Source organism: Bos indicus x Bos taurus, chromosome 6 (assembly GCF_003369695.1).
Source record: "Bos indicus x Bos taurus breed Angus x Brahman F1 hybrid chromosome 6, Bos_hybrid_MaternalHap_v2.0, whole genome shotgun sequence".
NCBI lineage: Eukaryota > Metazoa > Chordata > Mammalia > Artiodactyla > Bovidae > Bos > Bos indicus x Bos taurus.
In genome coordinates, this window is record NC_040081.1 from 58,412,238 (window position 1) to 58,433,187 (window position 20,950).

The window sequence follows — 20,950 nt, forward strand, 5'->3', positions numbered from 1 at the left end:
CTAGGTTTGTCATAGCTTTTCTTCCAAGGAGCAAGCGTCTTTTAACTTCATGGCTGCAGTCACCATCTGCAATGATTTTTGGAGCCCAAGGAAATAAAGTCTCTCACTGATTCATTTTTTCCCCATCTATTTGCCATGAAGTGATGGGACTGGATGCCATGATCTTCGTTTTTTGAATGTTGAGTTTTAAGCCAGCTTTTTCACTCTCCTCTTTCACTTTCATCAAGAGGCTCTTTAGTTCTTCGCTTTCTTCCATAAGGGTGGTGTCACTTGCATATCTGATGTTATTGATATTTCTCCCGGCAATTTTCATTCCAGCTTGTGCTTCATCCAGCCTGGTATTTCCCATGATGTACTCTGCATATAAGATAAACAAGCAGGGTGATAATATAGGCAATATAGACGTACTCCTCTCCCAATTTTGATAGACTTCAAACAATATATTTAGTATGAAATAAAGGAGAAGGAATTCCTATTTCTTAAATTAGGATTCATTTTCTTTTTACAACTACAATTGTAATCTGATTTGATTGTAATGCTTTTCTAGCCTTTCTCACTATAAACCCAAAAGACTGAATTAAATTTCCAAAACTGAACAACAAATAATGATGAGAGGAAACAAAACTATGAGAGCAATGTCATTTGCTGTGAATGTGCACAAATGTTAACACGGAGAAGTCAAATGAAGGCTGAAAAATAGCATTCAGCTCCAAAAATTCAAACTGGGGGTTTCACAGCTGTCTTTTGTAATTAAAGACAATGCTATTCAAGTAATTTTTATCCATGCATGTAGGTGTGATTGCAAAGAGGAAGTGGGGAGTCTCTTCCAGGTGGCTCTGATTAAAAAAAAAAAAAAATGCATCCTGTGCTTTGTGGTTGGAGCTCTCACTGGGATTTTATAAAGTATCTCTTCCTGATTGTAACAGTTTAAAATCAGCCCATCCACTTCCTTTTGAACTAGCAGACCATATCAATGCCTCAGTGTTTTACATTCTGTTGGTTTTTCTAACCACTTCCCCAAGTGGGGGTGTACAAAAATAGATCCCTAAATCTCGCAGCCACCCCAGGCTGTTGCCACGAACGCAATTTGGCCAAGTTGTTCTGCTGTTGACTTGACCCATCAGTCTTCTGGACCATTTGCTTGCATTGGGTTTTCATTATGGACACACACTAAAGATCTCCAGTGCAAATTTCATTTTGGGAGGACTGACGAAATGCAACCTCACGGACAGGATGACAATGTATCACAGGAGCACTAAATCTCAAAATAATGAACAGACGCATTACTTTGAAAACAGAAACCAAGTGGACATTTCCTTTACACAACACTTAGAGACAAACTAAGGGGGCCTCTTCCTTCCCTTATCCACCATGAGCTCCGTGGGTGCAGGGACCTTAGCTGCTTTGCTTAAGACTGATTGAGTTAAGCCATATGAAGCGCTTTCGATTGGTGTTGGGATACAGGCGCTGAATAAACTGAATTCTCAGCACCTGGCATATATACATACACGCACACACACTATATATATAAATACATGCATTAATATATATTGGCTAGAGGAATGAAGAAGGAACCAACTTCAGCAGAATTCCTATTATCCCACCATTAGAAAACAATGATTATGACCCCAAAGTTGAGGATCGTAATTATCATGACACGTATCCACAAACCCACTATGGGGCGCAATAATTACCAGCGTGTTGCATGGGGAAGGGGTAGAGAGTCTGGAGAAAAGAGGCAACTCTTGGTGAGTTCCCCCAAAGCTTTAGGACAATACAGTCCTGTCCTCCAAGGAATCAAAAAAAAAAACCAACAACAACAACACAGCCCGGCTCTCTGATCGCCTTCCAGCCCTGCAGAGGGACCTCTTCCTAAACTTCCACCCCCAGGAATTTTCCCTTATCCCGGTTTCAAGGGGCAGGGAACAACCGGAATCTTTGTCAGGTCCTCCGCGCCCCGCCCCCTCCCCCAGAGCCCCACCCAGCCTGACGTCCCCCTCCCCCACAAGCGGCCCCTGCTGCACCCCGCCGCTCCCCTTCCTTCTCCCCCGACTGCCCAGGCCGTCGGCGCGCACCAGGCCGGGGGGGAAGGGAAACCAGAAGGGAAACCACCAACCCCGCGGCAGCGGCGGTCTCCGGGGGCTAGCGGGCCGGCGAGGGGGGGGCGGAGCCTGGCGGAAGGGGGCGGGGCAGGCAGCTGCTAGCGGCGCGCCGGGACTGTTGGGCTAGCGGGCCCCCGACCCCCAACCGCCAGCTGGCCCCCTCCAGCGCTGCCTGACGAGTTTCTCGCCCCCTGGCCTCGCACCGCCTGACGGAGGAGGAGTGGCCCGCCCCGGGCCGGCCGGCGGCGGGCGTGAGGCCACCGGGAAGGGGTTGGGGGCGCCCGAGGGGCCGAGCATCCTCCTCCTCGGCCCGCCGGCCCCCGCCTCCTGCTTTCCCTCCGCCCGCCTGGCCGCCCCGCCCCGCCGTGACCCCCGGCCGCCTCCGGAGCCCGACGCGGTAAGTGCGACTTCCTCCTCGGCGCCGGGGAGGGGGCCGCGGCGGGTCGGCCGCGCACCGAGGCCCGCTCCCCGCCCCCACGCGACCCTCCTGCCCGGCCCTCGGAGAGGCGGCCCCGGGCGTCTCGCTCCGGAGGGTGGGCCAGGCGGGGACCTCCCGGGGCTCGAACCGGGGTCCGGCCTCCCGCCGCTCAGTCGCCAGCCCGGAGCGGCGTTTGGGCCGCTCTCGAGTTATGCAAAGTTCTAGACGCGGCGTTTGTGGCCGGCGGGCTGCGGCGTGGGCTGCTGTCCAGAATCAGTGCTTCCTCCCCTTACTCTTCTACCAATAAAACTTAACTGGAAACCATTCTGGATTTTTTTTTCCCCTCGTTACCCTCAGGCTACCATAAGCTAAGTTTCTGAGTAATTGCCTCACCCTGGGAGTGTGGAAAATAAGAAAGAGACTTTTATTTCAAGAAAAACCAGCGTGTCTGGTTGAAACTTTCTCAGAGATTTAGGCATTTCAGTTCTGGTTGAAACTTTTTCATTTAGGCATTTCACAGTCGTACCCAGAGATCAAAACATGACGAAGAAAGTTTGGTGTATTAAAGAGTAAAGCATTTCTGCCGTCTTTATTATCGATTCATTAAAAAAATTTTTTTAATGATACATTTACAAAATTCACAGTACAGAAGAGATACGCTGTCTCGCCCCACCCAGCAGTATTACCAGTTTCTTGCGCATTTTTCCAGAGATAATGTATATGCCAATGTCTTTGCTTTTTAAAAAAAAAAAAATACGAAAGTGTTGTGTATTAAGTGCCTAGCAGTTACTGGTACCCAATAAATGGCAATTGTCCTTCCGTTTAAAAACAGTTTAATAAGTCTTTTTGGTTATTAGACCGCTGAAAAACCAATAATGACCTCCTTTGGTTTTAAGCATAGTGAATATGACTGTATTGTAAATGTGTATGTTCTGTTGGCTTCTCAAAGCTATATGAATACTTTTACACAAAGGTGACACTGATATTTCGGGGTACTGGGACAGGTAGGGAGAAATCAGTATGAAATTGTAAGAAAATAGAACTTGATGTGTATAATAGTTCCAAAAATGATTTAAAGCAACTTAATGTCCATATGGTACTGTGGGGTGAAACAAAATTAAATGAAAAGTTGAAGCAGAGCAGGGAAAAAAGTCAAGGGTAAGATAACACCAAGTGCATGAGATCCTGTACTAGAGGCGAGTCACAGTTTTGGCTCTGAACATCGCTAGCAGCCAGGGGGAGGAGAGAGAGAGAGGAATAAAGTAAGTTTCAGTGTATTTCAAATTCTGAGATAAAAACAGACCAATTCTTCTGCCTAAGCCCAGCATTTTCCAATAATTAGGCCCGAGAGGAATGGTTTCTCATGGGGCCTAATTAAAAGAGATTGTTGTGATGCAGTTGACAACATTTTTAAGGTATCTACAGAAACTGATGAATTTTGGATAACAATGTACTTCAGTATAGAGCAATAGTAAGACTCTAAAGGTAAGTTCTGTAAAGGTGTTAAGCCTTTCATAATGATCCATTCATAACGTGTAGAGTTACCTAGAATAGTATTTCCCAAACTGTATTCTGAGGCATGAGAAATCAGTAGTTTATTTCTTGAAATAAGATTTTAGCTTAAATAAGTTTGAGATAACTGGCTTAAACAAATTTCAGGGTTTTTTTTCCCCCTCAGTTTCTTGGCTAATGTTAGTTTACTTTCGTAAAGGGGGCTGTATTGTGTGACCTTCTCCAAATTTATTTGATATGGACCACGAATTGAAAACCACTGAACCTGTAGAAGTGGGTGGATTGCTTATCCTTCAAGCAGTCTTTGTGAATATTTCTTACAGCTGAGATTTGATAAGAAGGAGAGAGCAAAGGGCCTGAGGTTTACCAATTTATTAAGAGCCAAAGTAAAGATAAAAGTCAGGATTTTAAAATGTGTGTATGTGCTCAGTTGTGTCAGACGCTTTGCGACCCCTTGAACTGTGATCTGCCAGGCTTCTCTGTCCGTGGAATTTCCCAGGCAAGAATATTGGAGCGGGTTGCCATATCCTCCTCCAGGGGATCTTCCCGAGCCAGGGATTGAACCAATATTTCTTTGTGTCTTCTGCATTGGCAGGTGGGTTCTTTACCACTGCGGCACCTAGGTAGCCCAGAATTTTAAAATATTTTACATCAAGGAAAAGGCTAGTTTCCCCCAGAGTTCTTTTACAGTTGTTCTGCAAATTGCCTGTTGGACCAAATGATCTCTAGAACTTCTTCCTGTTGTTCTGTGCTTCAGGGAACTTGGGATCTTGAATTAAACTAGGTTTAGGCAAGTAGAACCCCTTAAAGGATGATTTTAATTATTCTTGGATATAGATACATTATTAATATTTGCTTTTTATTCCAAACACTACTGGCACTATTACTGTCAAACCTGGAATTCTGTAGCTATAAGACATCTTGGAAAGCATGATACATAATGGAAAGGGATTTGGAGCCAGAAAATCTGGGATTGTGCCATTAATGCGCAGGGTTGTTTTCCAGTAAGTTTATGAACCTCTCTGAATCTGTTTCCTTATTTGTAAGATTAGAATGATGACAGTATGCAGTTCATTAAATGAATGTTGAGAGTCTAATAGGTACTGAGTAGTGGAAAAACAGCTTTAAGAGTCCAAATGAAACAATGTATCAAGAATCCTTTATTATAAATTATTTCCATTCCTGAGTATAGATGGCAAGAGTTTGAACAGCAAGAAATATCCTATCCAAATATATTTGGCCTGTGAGTTTCAGATAGCAAGTAGTGAGAGTTGAGAGAATGAGGGATTAGTCCAAAATTTTGACTCCGCTCAGTTCTTGTGTTTGAATTTGGAGACTTAGGATAATAACTTAGGAGACTTAGATAATACTTTCTATAAGAAAGTATTCTATAAATCAGTTGTCCCCATCCTTTTTGGCACAGGGATGGGTTTCATGAAAGGCAGTTTTTCCACAGATGGGGCAGCGTGCGGGGGGGCGGGGTGGGGGGTGTTGTCTTAGGATAAGTCAGGCACATTACATTTATTGTGCACTTTATTTCTATTATCACTATATCAACCCTGCCTCAGATCGTCAGGCGTTAGATCCCAGAGGTTGGGGACACTCGGCTAGAAATGATTCAATACTATATAAAATGTTACCATCCTGAAGATAAATTGAGGGCCAAAGGTATTCATTGTCTTCATTTATTTGGTAAAAAAAAAAAAAAAGACCCTCATATCTTAGTGGTTTAAAACAACAAAAGATTGTTTCTCAGTCATGCTAAGTGTCCAGTTAGGGTCAGCAGGAGCGCTCTGTTCCAGTAGTCATTTAGCACCCCAGATCGTCAGAGGCTCATCTTAACACCTGCTTCCACATTTATTAGGCAGGGAGAAGGATGTGATAAATTGCACATTGGCTTTTAAAGACTTTTAATGACACACATAACTTCCACTGCCATTTCATTGGCCAAACAAGTCATATGACTGCAACCCAGCTTCAAGGAGGAGGGGAAATGTAATTCTATCTTGTACCCAAAAAGAGGAGAAGGAGAATAATCTTGGGATGGTCTTTTGGACTACAACTAAGCAGACTTTATAGTTCCATGAGTTAACATAGTCTGAATAAATCAAATCCAAACCATGTTTTTCAGTATTCTATTTAGGGAATAGAAAACAGTGTTTCTTTGTGTATATGTAATCATAGAATTATGCTAATGAGAATTATAAAGAACATTTTTTATTAATTGGAACTGAAATGCTTTTGGAAACTCCCAATTAGACAAAATGTTTGGCCAAGTGAATTTCATTATTTTTTAATTATATGTCCATTCAGTAAACATTTGTTAAATGTGGTATTGTATGAGGCCCTGTGTGAGATCCTATGAGGGTAAAAAGCTGAATGGGAAGTTTATACCAACAGAAAACAGCTACAATTGAATTCTCTCCTTTTTTTCTCTTTAAAATAACATAAATAGAATCTTCTAATATGATAAAACTTGGTTATGTATATCTACATCATTACACTTTGCTTCTAATCATTTTTTTTGGTCATAGGGATTATTTGGTGACGTTATAGAAAATTAATTAAAGCAGAAAGAGTGTTTTGTTAGAAAAGTGATACAGCTGTCTGTCAAAGAATCCAAGGGCAGGACGTGAGTTGCTCAGAGGCAACTGGCATCTATAGCAGAAAGTTAGGAGCTGGAGCTGCTTTTCCTCTCCATATCTATAATTTCTTGCCAGTGTCTCTTTCCACACATACACTTCATTCCTCTTTGTTGGCTGGCTTTCTCTGTTCTGCTCTTAAATGGGTGCGTTTAACCTAAGAGTTCACACACTTGAAACGAATTAGAGCCTTTGGCCATTTCAGAAGAACTACTTTTTTCCTAAGTGCCACATCTTGATTAGTTCTTAAGGTAATTTACTATCAGAGTCTGGAAATGATCGAGTTGGCCCTAAAGTATAACAAGTTAGGATAATTGACAATTTTGTAATAGAGAGAGAAGCAGTTCAAATAGCTTAGGATGAAAGAAACCTGTGATGTCCATGAAAGTGCTACTACATAATTAACATCAGCTGGCAAATCTGGTGGGACAGGAGAATAATCAGGATAAGAAGTTAGAACTGGAGCTGACTTGTAGCAACAATATCCCCTCCCAGAACACTGGCAGATGCCATCTCCATTGTAATACTGTCAGCCATCTCTCTTCCCTCTCCCAAGGTACAGATTACTGAATTGTCTAATGCTTATAAATCACCTACTTCTGATGCTAATACAGGGCTCCCTTGTTTCTTCCCATGACTAATAATGCAGGAAGACTGCTTTTCTATTCTTTTCTATCCTTCAAATTGGTCTAGACAGTCTCCTTGGACATTTTACCCTTTAACATGCTATTGCTGTATTTCTCCACCAACGTAACCTATTTTTATTGTCAATAAATTTCCATTCTTTTTCTTTAAACTGTGTACTTAGCTTTTCTAGCAGAGTTTCCTTGCCATTCTTTACCTATGCAATGTCTCTGTTCATTTGAGTTGAAAAACATCCATAGCTTCACCTCAGCAGATGGCTGAAGGGATGGACTGTGGAGAGGTATATGTTACCTGGAAGAGGGCATCCCCAGGAGAAAAGAGTAACAACAGAGGAAGGTGAGTAAAAGCTGTGTATGAGATTAGGTGGGATTTATCAGGGCTGTATGTTAGGCTAAAAAAGGCAAAAAGAGGAATGAGTTTAGGTTCAGATTGTAGAACATCTGCAACCTCATTTAAGACATTCTTAACAGTCTTGTTGCTGTGGAAATGATTGGGTTTTCTTGGGTTCAGACTTATAAAACTGCTGTAGGCTTGTTTACTCAGAAGATATCAGACAGGAACCACAGCTGGCTGGCAAGGCAGCATCACATGTTCCTCATCAGTGCTTGTGATCCTCACAGCAGGCCATGTAAGCAGTTTATGGAGCCACCTGGGAGACATCTCCCTACGTGAAAGCTTAGGTGCTAGGAAACAAAGCTCACATCAGGTAGGTCCCAGAGCCGGCTTGGCTTAAAACACCTCATGCCCCACAGGAGACATTGTCTCTTATATGACTCCATAGATTTAACTTCAGGGTCCCCTCAAGGGATGTGCCAATTTCAAGAGCTATCACACCTAGGAAAGTCAAAGCCATGGCTTCTTGTGAGGTATTTATAGTTCATTATAATTCCTCTGAGTCCAGATGCAAATTCACTAATCAGGGGGATCATTTTTACTTGAGGAATGTTGCCAGGTAACATAGTTAACATACCTACTTCATTAGATTGCCAAGGAAGTAGAACCAAGAGAGTTAACTGAAGGTTGGTAGTAGAAGAGAAAAAGATTTTACCCACACTTGTCATTATCCACAGTGTCTTCCATAATCCTTTTCATTTGGGAAGTATTCAGTAATACTCATTTTGTTAACTTTAATGTTGTATGTTTTAACTCTTTTCATGACAGGAAGTATGAGATAGAGGGAAATAGAGAAGAGAAAGGTAAGGCTGGAAGGTAGGCCGGGACCATTAGATTGTCAAAAACACTAAATTCCATACTAAAGAGCTTGCCTTTTATTTTTGGGGGGGGCAAGGGGTGAGGAAAGTTTTAACTAAGAGTGATGGGATCAAGAATTAAACACTTTGAAAGGTTAACTTTGGCTCTAGTATGGAGAGCAAATTAGAGATTTAGATTTGAGGACAGTTGGCTCATTTCTACTAAACCTGCCCTTTGGGCAGAGAGTTCTCTGATAAGCAGAAAGAAGGGATACTCAGTTCTGTGCTCTGCAGAGTTTAGAATTACTGGACAGATTCTGCATGGTACATTGGATGGAGGGGCCAAACCACTGATTTTTCTAAGTTTATTTGCCATCCCCTCTCCCAACTTGGAGACTGGGAGTTTGAGAGAAGGGCTCTGAACTGCCTGAGAACATTGGGTTAACACTAAGAAATAACCCTTGCTTCCACTGGTTTCCACTGATCACCATGTGACTCACTTAGATTGCCTTATTTTGCTTTTTACTGGAATTAAATTATAAAAGTCATTTGTTGGCTTTTTCTCTTCTTTCCTTTTTGTTTTGTTTTTTAGTTCTTGGTTATAGGTCAAGCCAGGGAGTTTCTTTAATGGCTAACTGGTTTGACATTTGTAGTGATTAACCATTTCTAATTATAAGCTGTTGAGAAACATAGTGCTTTACATTTTTCTCCTATTGTTTACACTGACCTTTTTACCCCTTCTTTGCAGAGCTTAACACTGTTCTATCTAATATAAAATGCAGTTTGTAAAATCTGATTGGGGCTACAACAGAGTCAAGTTAATCTGTGATTGACACATTGTGTTCCAAGAACTCAGGCAGTGTTGCTTGATTATATTAGTGTCTCAAGAGTACTGATTGCTCACTTTTTTCCATCACTGTAAAGCTACAAACAAGACAAACACTTACTGAATTTTGTTCAAGTCAGTAAAAAACAAAATTATAGCTATCCGGATAATTACTTTTTATGGCACATAAGATAGCTATGTGCATACCAAAAATACAGTATCTGGCAGGAAGTTAGCAGTGGTTTGTCATCATATTTATGGTATTAAGACGTTCATGCTTATGTCATAACATATTCACAAAATCAGGAGTGGGCAGCAAGGAAATCTTTTTTACCTGTCACAAGTCAAAGGGCTATTTAAAAGTAAATATTTTGTTACAATTGGGCTTCCCTTTTAGCTTGGTTGATAAGGAATCTGTCTGCAATGCAGGAGACCCTGGTTTGATTCCTGGGCCGGGAAGATCATCTGGAGAAGGAAATGGCAACCCACTCTGGTATTCTTGCCTGGAGAATCCCATGGACAGAGGAGCCTGGCAAGCTGCAGTCCCTGGGGTTGCAAGAGTTGAACACTACTTAGCGACTAAACCACCACCTCTGTTTTGTTATAATTATGCCATAATCTTCAGAATATCAGTTGTGATAACTTGTATAGATAAATTGGGGATACAAAGTCCATAAAATATTAATTTAGCTGATTTTTTAAATGTTACTTGCTCTTCTACTGTCTTTAAGTACTGATACAGTTGAGAGATGAAAAGGTATTTTTGATATTAATGTGGGTCAGCACTTCATCCTATGAGAATTAGTGACAGGTTGGCAGGGAGCTTAAGTGGGGCAGACTCTGTGAGGCATTTGTACTTGGTGAATAAATGCCCCATTGGCACTTAATAAAGTTGAACTTAATAGTATATTGTTAAATTAGGAGTGATATGTTAAGTCTGTTCTCTGGCTGTCTTTTAATAGCTAACCTTGATAACCTAGATATCAAATCAACTATACTCTGAATCTGCTTCCCAGTTTGGACAATGGTGGTAATTACCTACTCTACTTCTCACAAGGTAGTCATGAGCTGCAAATGAGAATACCTAAAAAACAAGAAGCAGTGGGGTATCCTTGACTGTACAGTCTTTACAATCAGTCCTGGATTCAAATTGAGCCCTGCTACTCACCATTTATTAATATATGTAATCTCACTTCATTTTGTGGCCTCATCAGTTCAGTTGCTTAGTTGTGTCCGACTCTGCAACCCCATGGACTACAGCACACCAGGCTTCCCTGTCCATCACCAACTCCCAGAGCTTACTCAAATTCATGTTCATTGAGTCAGTGTGCCATCCAGCCATCTCATCCTCTGTCGTCCCCTTCTCCTCTTGCCTTCAGTCTTTCCCAGCATCAGGTCTTTTCCAGTGAGTCAGTTCTTCACATGAGGTGGCCAAAGTATTGGAGTTTCAGCTTCAGCATCAGTCCTTCCAATGAATTTTCAGGACTGATTTCCTTTATGACGGACTGGTTGGATCTCCTTGCAGCCCAAGGGACTCTCAAGAGTCTTCTCCAACATGCAGTTCAAGAGCATAAATTCTTCGGCGCTCAGCTTTCTTCACAGTCCAACTCTCACATCCATACATGACCACTGAAAAAACCATACCTTTGACTAGATGGATCTTTGTTGGCAAAGTAATATCTCTGCTTTTTAATATGCTTTCTAGATTGATCATTGCTTTTCTTCCAAGGAGCAAGCAGATACGCAGATGACACCACCCTTATGGTAGAAAGCAAAGAAGAACTAAAGAGCCTCTTGATGAAAGTGAAAGAGGAGAGTGAAAAAGTTGACTTAAAACTCAACATTCAGAAAACTAAGATCCATGGCATCCGGTCCCATCACTTCATGGCAAATAGATGGGGAAACAGTGACAGACTTTATTTTTGAGGGCTCCAAAATGACTGCAGTCTCCTCATATATAAGGGTAAAAGGGATGAACCCTGTTTCCCAAGTGACTGTAACAACCAAATGCCACATTCAGTATAAAGTGTACACGTTACCTTGCACATTTACACATTCACAAAATGGTAGCTGCTGTTACAAATTAAAATTCTTTCTCGATACTTGTACATGCTACTTCCTGAATCCCATTTAACTGAAGAGAAAACCAAAGATGGAGGAGATGAAGTGATTTGTCCAAATTGTGTGCTAGCTGGTGAGAGGCTTGGTTATTGGCTCAAGTTTTTTCTGCTGTGTCACTTAGGGTACCATTAATAAGTGATTATGTGGGGCAGTGAGAGCAGAAAAATCCACACCAGCTACCTCTGCACTGGCTCATGGCTTTAACCTAATGCACTTTCTTCCCTCTGTAAAATGTACCTACTGATCCTGAAGACTGAGAGATCACTCATGGCTGAGTAGGTTGCTCCAGGGCAGACCTACACGATTTTGTGCTTACCCACTGAGTTGGGTACTTACCGAAAGTTGGTTGTGTTTATTCACAAACCTGTTTTTACTATAAAACATTAATAAACATGTAAATTAATGGGAGTGTAAGGAAAAGACTTTTTTTATTCTTGAAAATTAAGTTGACTGCTTTCGTATATCATCTCAATATAAAGGAAACAACAAATTTGCTATCAAATTTGATGAAGCCTGGAAAACTGTAAAAGAGTAGGGGGAAAATCCTCAAAGTCCAAAGCAAAGCCTGTCAAAGTGTTCAAATCCATGGTCCAGCTAACTGGTTCTTTAGGCTATTAGAGATTCTCAAGGAATCTCCAAACCAGACTTCAACAGTATGTGAACTGTGAACCTCCAGATGTTCAAGCTTGTTTTAGAAAAGGTAGAGGAACCATAGATCAAATTGCCAACATCCGTTGGATCTTAGAAAAAGCAAGAGAATTCCAGAAAAATAACTACTTTACTGATTATGGCAAAACGTTTGTGTAGATCACAACAAACTGTAGAAAATACTTAGAGAGTTGGGATTACCAGACCACCTTACGTGCCTCCTGAGAAATCTGTATGTAGGTCAAGAAGCAACAGTTTGAACCGGACATGGAAGAACAGTCTGGTTCCAAATTCAGAAAGGAGAACATCAAGGTTGTATATTGTCACCCTGCTTATTTAACTTATATGCAGAGTACATGAGAAATGCTGGGCTGGATGAATCACAAGCTGGAATGAAGATTGCTGGGAGAAATATCAATAACCTCAGATATGCAGATGATACCACCTTATGGCAGAAGGTGAAGAACTAAAGAGCCTCTTGATGAAGTGAAAGAGGTGAAAAAGCTGGCTTAAAACAACATTCAGAAAACTAAGATCATGACATCCAGTCCCATCACTCCGTGGCATCTAGAAGGAGAAACAATGGAAACAGTGACAGACTTTATTTTCTCGGGCTCCAAAATCACTGCAGGTGGTGACTGCAGCCATGAAGTTAAAAGACGCTTGCTCTTTGGAAGAAAAGCTATGGCTAACAGCATATTAAAAAGCAGAGTCATTACTTTGCCACAAAGGTCTGTCTAGTCAAGGCTATGGTTTTTCCAGTAGTCGTGTATGGATGTGAGAGTTGGACCATAAAGAAAGCATCAACTCTTTGGCGCTTTTGAGAGTCCTTTGGACTGCAAGGAGATGAACCAGTCCATCCTAAAGGAGATCAGTCCTGAATGTTCATTGGAAGGACTGATGCTGAAGCTGAAACTCTAATACTTTGACCACCTGATGTGAAGAACTGACTCATTGGAAAAAACCCTGATGCTGGAAATGATTGAAGGCAGGAGGAGAAGAGGACGACAGGATGAGATGGCTGGATGGCATCACCGACTAGATGAACATGAGTTTGAGTAAGCCCCGGGAGTTGGTGATGGACAGGGAAGCCTGGCGTGCAGTCCATGGGGTCACCAAGAGTTGGACGCGACTGAGCGACTGAACTGAAGGAAGTAAGGAGCCCACACTGGAATGTAAATTAACTACATCACTAAGCATAGTGTTTGGAGAAGGCAATGGCACCCCACTCCAGTACTCTTGCCGGGAAAATCCCATGGACGGAGGACCCTGGAAGGCTGCAGTCCATGAGGTCACTAAGAGTCAGACACGACTGAGCAACTTCACTTTGACTTTTCACTTTCATGCATTGGAGAAGGAAATGGCAACCCACTCCAGTATTCTTGCCTGGAGAATCCCAGGGATGGGGGAGCCTGGTGGGCTGCTGTGTATGGGGTCGCACAGAGTTGGACATGACTGAAGTGACTTAGCAGCAGCAGCAGCAAGCACAGGGTTTGGATCCACTGACATTTTTTTCATGGTAACACTTTCTCCTTGAAGGAAGCAGTGCATTAATTTATGTTCTGGCACATGTCTTGTGGTGTATCTTCTTGTGTATCTAGTGGTGGATACACCACTGGTCTAATGGATTCGATATTCATACTCTTTCAGAAATGCTTTTAAGTTCTCTCTCCATTTCTGGAAGCCATAAGTGGAAATCACAGATGGTGGGTCGTGGTGGGCATGGCTTATGCAAGAAAGAGGACCCAAATTCAGTAGGAGACCCATAGCAAATATGTGGCATTAACCCTATATGAAAAGATTTGTAAATGAATGTGCATTTATGTGTTTTAACTTGAAATAAAATCTTTAAGAATATGCAAATACAATTTTTATGCTTACTAACTTTTTCATTTAATGGAGCAGCTATTGATTTCATCCAACAATGGGGCTTTTATTATACTCAAGAGTTCCAGCTAACTAGAAATGTATCTTTGACCTCTGCAGCTGTCAGGATCCTGTGCTTGCCCCTGTATATTTTTACCATGCTGTATTGCAACTTTAAAATTGAAGGTGAATTCCTGTGTTGCAATTCATTACAAAACTGTAGTCCTTTTTGCAGCCTTCATAGAGTTTCCAGTCCAGGGAAGAAAGTAAACATTAAGTAAATAATTTCAATGAAATTATTAAGTTATCTGAGCAAGTAGTTGGGATGCTATGTCATCACATAGCAAGGAGGCATAATTTAGTTTAAAGGTTAAAATTTACCCCACTTAATCTTTTTTACCTTGCTGTTAAGTAAGTAAGATCACAATGCTTTTAGGGTACAGCAGGAAATAAAATCCTTGTGTTAAATGGCTATAACTATGAAACTAGTCTTCATTTTCTGTGTATATAAGAGTTTCCAACTTTGAGTTTTCAATCTACCATGTAACTTAAAAAGTTAAACTAAATCTCTTAGTTTGTTATAGCTGAATTTAAGTTAAATACGTATTTTTAATTTTACTGATTAATTGGAAATATTTCCCAAGTATTTTTAACAGAGTGAAAAACTTAACATTGTGCTAGAAATTTAATTTTGTATTTCAGACTGTATTTCTAAGCTTATTTTCGTTAAAAGAGAAATTTTGATGTCATGTGTTTTTGGTAACTATTGGAAAGAATGCAAAGATAATCAGTGTTAACAGCCCAGGATATATCTATCCAGGCTTTAAATTTCTGGTTTCTTAAATAGATTGCAGATTAATTTTAAACTATAAGCTAAACATGGGCTTACCAGGTGGCTCAGTGATTAAGAATACACCTGCTGATGGAGGAAATGCAGATTCAAACCCTGGGTTAGGAAGATCCCCTGGAGTAGGAAATGACAACCTGCTCCAGTATTCTTGCCTAGAAAATTCCATGGACAGAGGAGCCTGGCAGGCTACTGTCCATGGGGTCACAAAAAGTCTGACATGACTGAGAGACTGAGCATACATGCAGGAAAATAGGATTCTAGACTCCATATTCCTAGCTATTGGGTTGCTAAATACATAATTAAAGACAAATTTGTCTAAAGTCACTCAATCTTACTGAAACTGTATCCTTCTTATATATATCAGTTCAGTACAGTTCAGTTGCTCAGTCGTACTCTTTGCGACCCCATGGACTTGCAGCATGCCAGGCCTCCCTGTCCATCACCAACTCCCGGAGTTGACCCAAACTCATGTCCATTGCTCCAGTACTCCTGCCTGTAAAATCCCATGGATGGAGGAGCCTGGTAGGCTGCAGTCCATGGGGTCGCGAAGAGTCGGACATGACTGAACGACTTCACTTTCACTTTTCACTTTCATGCATTGGAGAAGGAAATGGCAACCCGCTCCAGTGTTCTTGCCTGGAGGATCCCAGGGACAAAGGAGCCAGGTAGGCTTCCGTCTGTGGGGTGGCACAGAGTCGGACACCACTGAAGCAACTTAGCAGCAGCAGCAGCATCTCCATTGAGTTGGTGTTGCCATCCAACCATCTCATCCTCTGTCGTCCTCTTCTCCTCTCGCCTTCAATCTTTCCCAGCATCAGGGTTTTTTCAAATAAGTCAGCTCTTCGTATCAGGTGGCCAAAGTATTGGAGTTTCAGCTTCCACATCAGTCCTTCCAATGAACACCCAGGACTGATCTCCTTTGGAACGGACTGGTTGGATCTCCTTGCCGTCCAAGGGACTCTCAAGAGTCTTCTCCAACACCACAGTTCAAAAGCATCGATTCTTCGGAGCTCAGCTTTCTTTATAGTCCAACTCTCACATCTATACATGACTACTGGAAAAACTATACCCTTGACTAGATGGGCCTTTGTTGGCAAAGTAATGTCTCTGCTTTTTAATATGCTGTTTAGATTGGTCATAAAATTTCTTCCAAGGAGTAAGCATCTTTTAACTTCATGACTGCAGTCACCATTTGCAATGATTTTGGAGCCCCCCCAAAAAATAAAATTCAGCCACTGTTTCCACTGTTTCTCCCATCTATTTGCCATGAAGTGATGGGACTGGATGCTATGATCTTAGCTTTCTGAATGTTGAGCTTTAAGCCAACTTTTTCACTCTCCTCTTTCACTTTCATCAAGAGGCTCTTTAGTAGTTCTTCACTTTCTGCCATAAGGGTGGTGTCATCTGCCCTTATATCTGAGGCTATAGATATTTCTTCTGGCAATCTTGATTCTAGCTTGTGCTTCATCCAGCCCAGCATTTCTCATGATGTACTTTGCATATAAGTTAAATAAGCAGGGTGACAATATACAGCCTTGACATACTCCTTTTCCTATTTGGAAACAGTCTGTTGTTCCATGTCCAGTTCTAAATGTTGCTTCCTGACATGCATACAGATTTCTCAGGAGGCAGGTCAGATGATCTGGTATTCCTGTTTCAGAATTTTCCACAGTTTGTTGTGTGGTCAAAGGCTTTGGCATAGTCAAGAAAGCAGAAATAGATGTTTTTCTGGAACTCTCTTGCTTTTTTGATGATCCAACAGATGTTAGCAATTTGATCTCTGGTTCCTCTGCCTTTTCTAAAACCAGCTTGAACATCTGGAAGTTCACAGTTCACATAGTGTTGAAGCCTGGCTTGGAATTTTGAGCATTACTTTGCTAGCATGTGAGATGAGTGCAATTGTGTGGTAGTTTGAGCATTCTTTGGCATTGCCTTTCTTTGGGATTGGAATGAAAACGGACCTTTTCCAGTCCTGTGGCCACTGCTGAGTTTTCCAAATTTGCTGGCATATTGAGTGCAGCACTTTCACAGCATCATCTTTCAGGATTTGAAATAGCTCAACTGGAATTCCATCACTTCCACTAGCTTTGTTCGTAGTGATGCTTCCTAAGGCCCAGTTGACTTCACATTCCAGGATGTCTGGCTCTAGGTGAGTGAGCACACCATCGTGATTATCTGGGTCACGAAGATCTTTTTTGTACAATTCTGTGTGTTCTTGCCACCTCTTCTTAATATCTTCTGCATCTGTTAGGTCCATACCATTTCTGTCCTTTATTGAGCCCATCTTTGGATGAAATATTCCCTTGGTATCTCTAATTTTCTTGACGAGATCTCTAGTCTTTCCCATTCTGTTGTTTTCCTCTATTTCTTTGCACTGATTATTGAGGAAGCCTCATCTCTCCTTGCTATTCTTTGGAACTCTGCATTCAAATGGGTATATCTTTCCTTTGCTTTTTGCTTCTCTTCTTTTAACAGCTATTTGTAAGACGTCCTCAGACAGCTCTTTTGCTTTTTTGCATTTCTTTCCCATGTGGATAGTCTTGATTCCTGTCTCCTGTACAATGTCATGAACCTCCATCCATTGTTCATCAGGCACTCTATCAGATCTAGTCCCTTAAGTCTATTTCTCACTTCCACTGTATAGTCATAAGGGATTTGATTTAGGTCATACCTGAATGGTCTAGTGGTTTTCCCTCCTTTCTTCAATTTCAGTCTGAATTTGGCAATAAGGAGTTAATGATCTGAGCCACAGTCAGCTCCTAGTCTTGTTTTTGCTGACTGTACTTCTGCATCTTTGGCTGCAAAGAATGTAATCAGTCTTACTTCTGTGTTGACCATCTGGTGATATCCATGTGTAGAGTCTTCCCTTGTGTTGTTGGAAGAGGGTGTTTGCTATGACCAGTGCATTTTCTTGGCAAAACTGTATTAGCCTTTGCCCTGCTTCATTCTATACTCCAAGGCCAAATTTGCCTGTTACTCCAGGTGTTCCTTGACTTCCTATTTTTGCATTCCAGTCCCCTATAATGAAAAAGACATCTTTTTTGAGTGTTAATTCTAGGTCTTGTAGGTTTTCATAGAACCAACTTAGCTTCTTTAGCAGTACTGGCCAGGGCATAGATTTGGATTACCGTGATATTGAATGGTTTGCCTTGGAAATGAGCAGAGATCATTCTGTCGTTTTTGAGACTGCATCCAAGTACTGCATTTTGGACTCTTCTGTTGACTATGATGGCTACTCTATTTCTTCTAAGGGATTCTTGCCTGCAGTAGTAGATATAATGGTCATCTGAATTAAATTCACCCATTCTAGTCCATCTTAGTTCGCTGATTCCTAAAATGTCAACATTCACTCTTGCCATCTCCTGTTTGACCACTTGCAATTTGCCTTGATTCATGAACCTAACATTCCAGGTTCCTATGCAATATTGCTCTTTATAGCATCGGGCCTTGCTTACATCACCAGTCACATCCACAACTGGGTGTTGTTTTTGCTTTGGCTCCATCTCTTCATTCTTTCTGGAGTTATTTCTCCAGTGATATCCAATAGCATGTTGGGCACCTACCGAGCTGGGGAGTTCATCTTTCAGTGTCCTATCTTTTTGCCTTTTCATACTGTTCATGGAGTTCTCAAGGCAAGAATACTGAAGTGGTTTGCCATTCCCTTCTCCAGTGGACCACATTTTGTGTGTATATATATATATATATATATATCATATATATATGTATATGTGTTAGTTGCTCAGTCATGTTGAACTCTTTGCAACTAACATACATATATAAGGATACAGTATCCTTCTTACTTAACCTATTTATGTTAATATTAGCATTCGTATAGTCACCTCCGCTTCCCGCATAGTTCAATCAGTAAAGAATCTGCCTGCATTGCAGGGGACTGGGGATCGTTTCCTCGGTCGGGAAGATTCGCTGGAGAAGGAAATGGCAATGTACTCCAGTATTCTTGCATGAAGAATCCCATGGACAGAGGAGCCTGGCAGGCTACAGTCTATGGAGATGCAAGAGTCCGACATGACTTAGCGACTCAACCCCCATAGCCATCCATGTTTGAAAATGTTGTCATCTTTGACCTCTTCCTATCCATTTGACATGGGCATTTTATAAGGCCCGACCCTATAGTAGGTTTTAACAGCCACTCCCCTTTCAGATCTCATTGCCTCTAGCCAAGGTTACTATCCTCTTACCTCAAAGAGTTTTCTAACTGATTTTCCCACCAATGGCATCTTCCCTTACAAATCCATTCTTCACTTGCCAAATTAATTTTTTTGAGGCATACTTCAAAATTCTCAACTCAAGAACCTCATCTTTTCCCAAATAAAAGACATATTTACTCCTTGATAATTAGTAAAGGTTTCATTGAAAACCCTCTTCTGCTGTATTTTAAGACCTTTCAGATGAAGGTGTGTGCCATTAATTTTGGAGAAGGAAATGGCAACCCACTCCAGTATTCTTGCCTGGAGAATCCCATGGACGGAGACCATTAATTTAGTCATTTATTCTTTGGTCTAAATTCAGGAAATGTTTGAATGTTGTGCACTATACAAGTTGTTAGGAGTATAGTGACCCCTGCCCTGATGAATTTTGCTATTTTCTCATCTTTGAGTTCTTTCTACATATAGCACAGTTTATTGAGTTTATATAATTACAGGATTCTTTTTTACCTTTATAATGTTTGCTTTTGAGTTTGGAAAAGAGGTACAGAGTATCTACTATATTTCTGAAATTAAAGTTAAAATGAAATCTCACATCTTTCCTGATCTAGGTACTTAATGAACATTTTCTGATATCATACATTTTAAATTTTTAGTGGAATTAAATGTCTTCAAATTGTTAAAATAAGCCAAATTCTGATAAAAGACTTAATTTAACAGTTTTAAAAGTATCCTAGAATTACCAAACTTTAAAAGTTTCTTTGAAATCATATGCTGTAACTTATTTTAGTTGAGAGGAAAACTGGGGAGGTGAAGTGCTGCTGAGTTAGTACAGTAAATTAGTTCTTGATGTGTTTTATGCTATATATATTACTGGTATATAAAACATATACCATATATATGTTTTATGACATATGTATATTTAGTATATATTAAAACTATAGGAATAGATTCATTAAAATTGGTTACTCATAAAACAAGCACTGTTGTTTGTGAAAACTCCATGTGCAGAGAGATTTGTGTAATAGTGATGACCCATATAAAGCAGTTACTGGATGACTATAATTTGAATTGCTGAGTGAAGCCTTAGCTTTGAAAGCCACACTGTTGAAGTGAGCTCATCAGCAGTCTTGTCTTAATGACATCTCAGTGTTGCTATTGTCATATTGAAGAACTTCATCTTATAAATTCACAAACTAACATTTGAGCAGTTTTGAAGCAGAAGTTGCATGTGGATTCCTTAATTACATTTTGAGAAATGTATTCATAATTGACACATCTGTTTTAAACAATGTGTGACCCTTTGTATCTCAACTTTAAGTAAAGCAAAGTTATTAAAACAAGAAAGAGTTACAGTATAATTTGATAATCAATTTGAAAAAAAGTGTTACCTCGATCTGAAAAGACATTTGTTGTTTAGCCAATAGATGTCAAAGTGATAAAAATTTTTATACCCAGAGAACAAAATAGAAAAAAAGAAATTCATAGAGTAATATGTTGTGAATTTTCCTAAGTTGAAAAAATACTAAAGAGGTTTTCTCACCAGCAGTAAATGTTTTCTAATGTTCTTTTTAACATTCAATTCTTAAGTTTATTTTATAATTCCAGAAGTGTACATTTCAAGTGTAAGTCTTTTATTATTGCTCTTATAGTTACTGGATTCATTCATTCATTAGAAAAATACTTATTCAGCACCTGTCTTTCAGATACTGTTCTAAGTGCTAGGTACAGCTGTGAGCCAAAGCTCTACTGCAGCTAATTTAGGGAATAAACATCTAATATGCTTGATGGTGACAAGTGCTATTAAAAAAAGGAAGAGGGTCAAGGAGATAGAGAGTGATGATCAATCTAATTTTTATGTGTAACCCTTGCAAACCATTTTAATAATTTAAGTGTAATGACTTTTAATGTGTATTGATCTTTCATCAGTAATTACTCTAAGAAGTACTTCTCATCAGAATTGG

The 20,950-nt window shown here is 40.6% G+C and overlaps 1 protein-coding gene across 2 annotated transcripts in view; it reads left to right on the top strand.

Moving 5' to 3' along the window:
• Positions 1 to 2,174: 2,174 nt before the first annotated feature.
• KLHL5 (kelch like family member 5) overlaps positions 2,175 to 20,950 on the top strand; it is a 93,269-nt gene continuing 74,493 nt past the window's right edge. Inside the window, exon 1 of one of the 2 annotated variants that reach the window (XM_027544282.1) lies at positions 2,175 to 2,499. The gene's annotated coding sequence lies outside the window, so the exon portion shown is untranslated. The remainder of the gene's footprint in view (positions 2,500 to 20,950) is intronic. The other variant, XM_027544283.1, reaches the window with a different exon arrangement.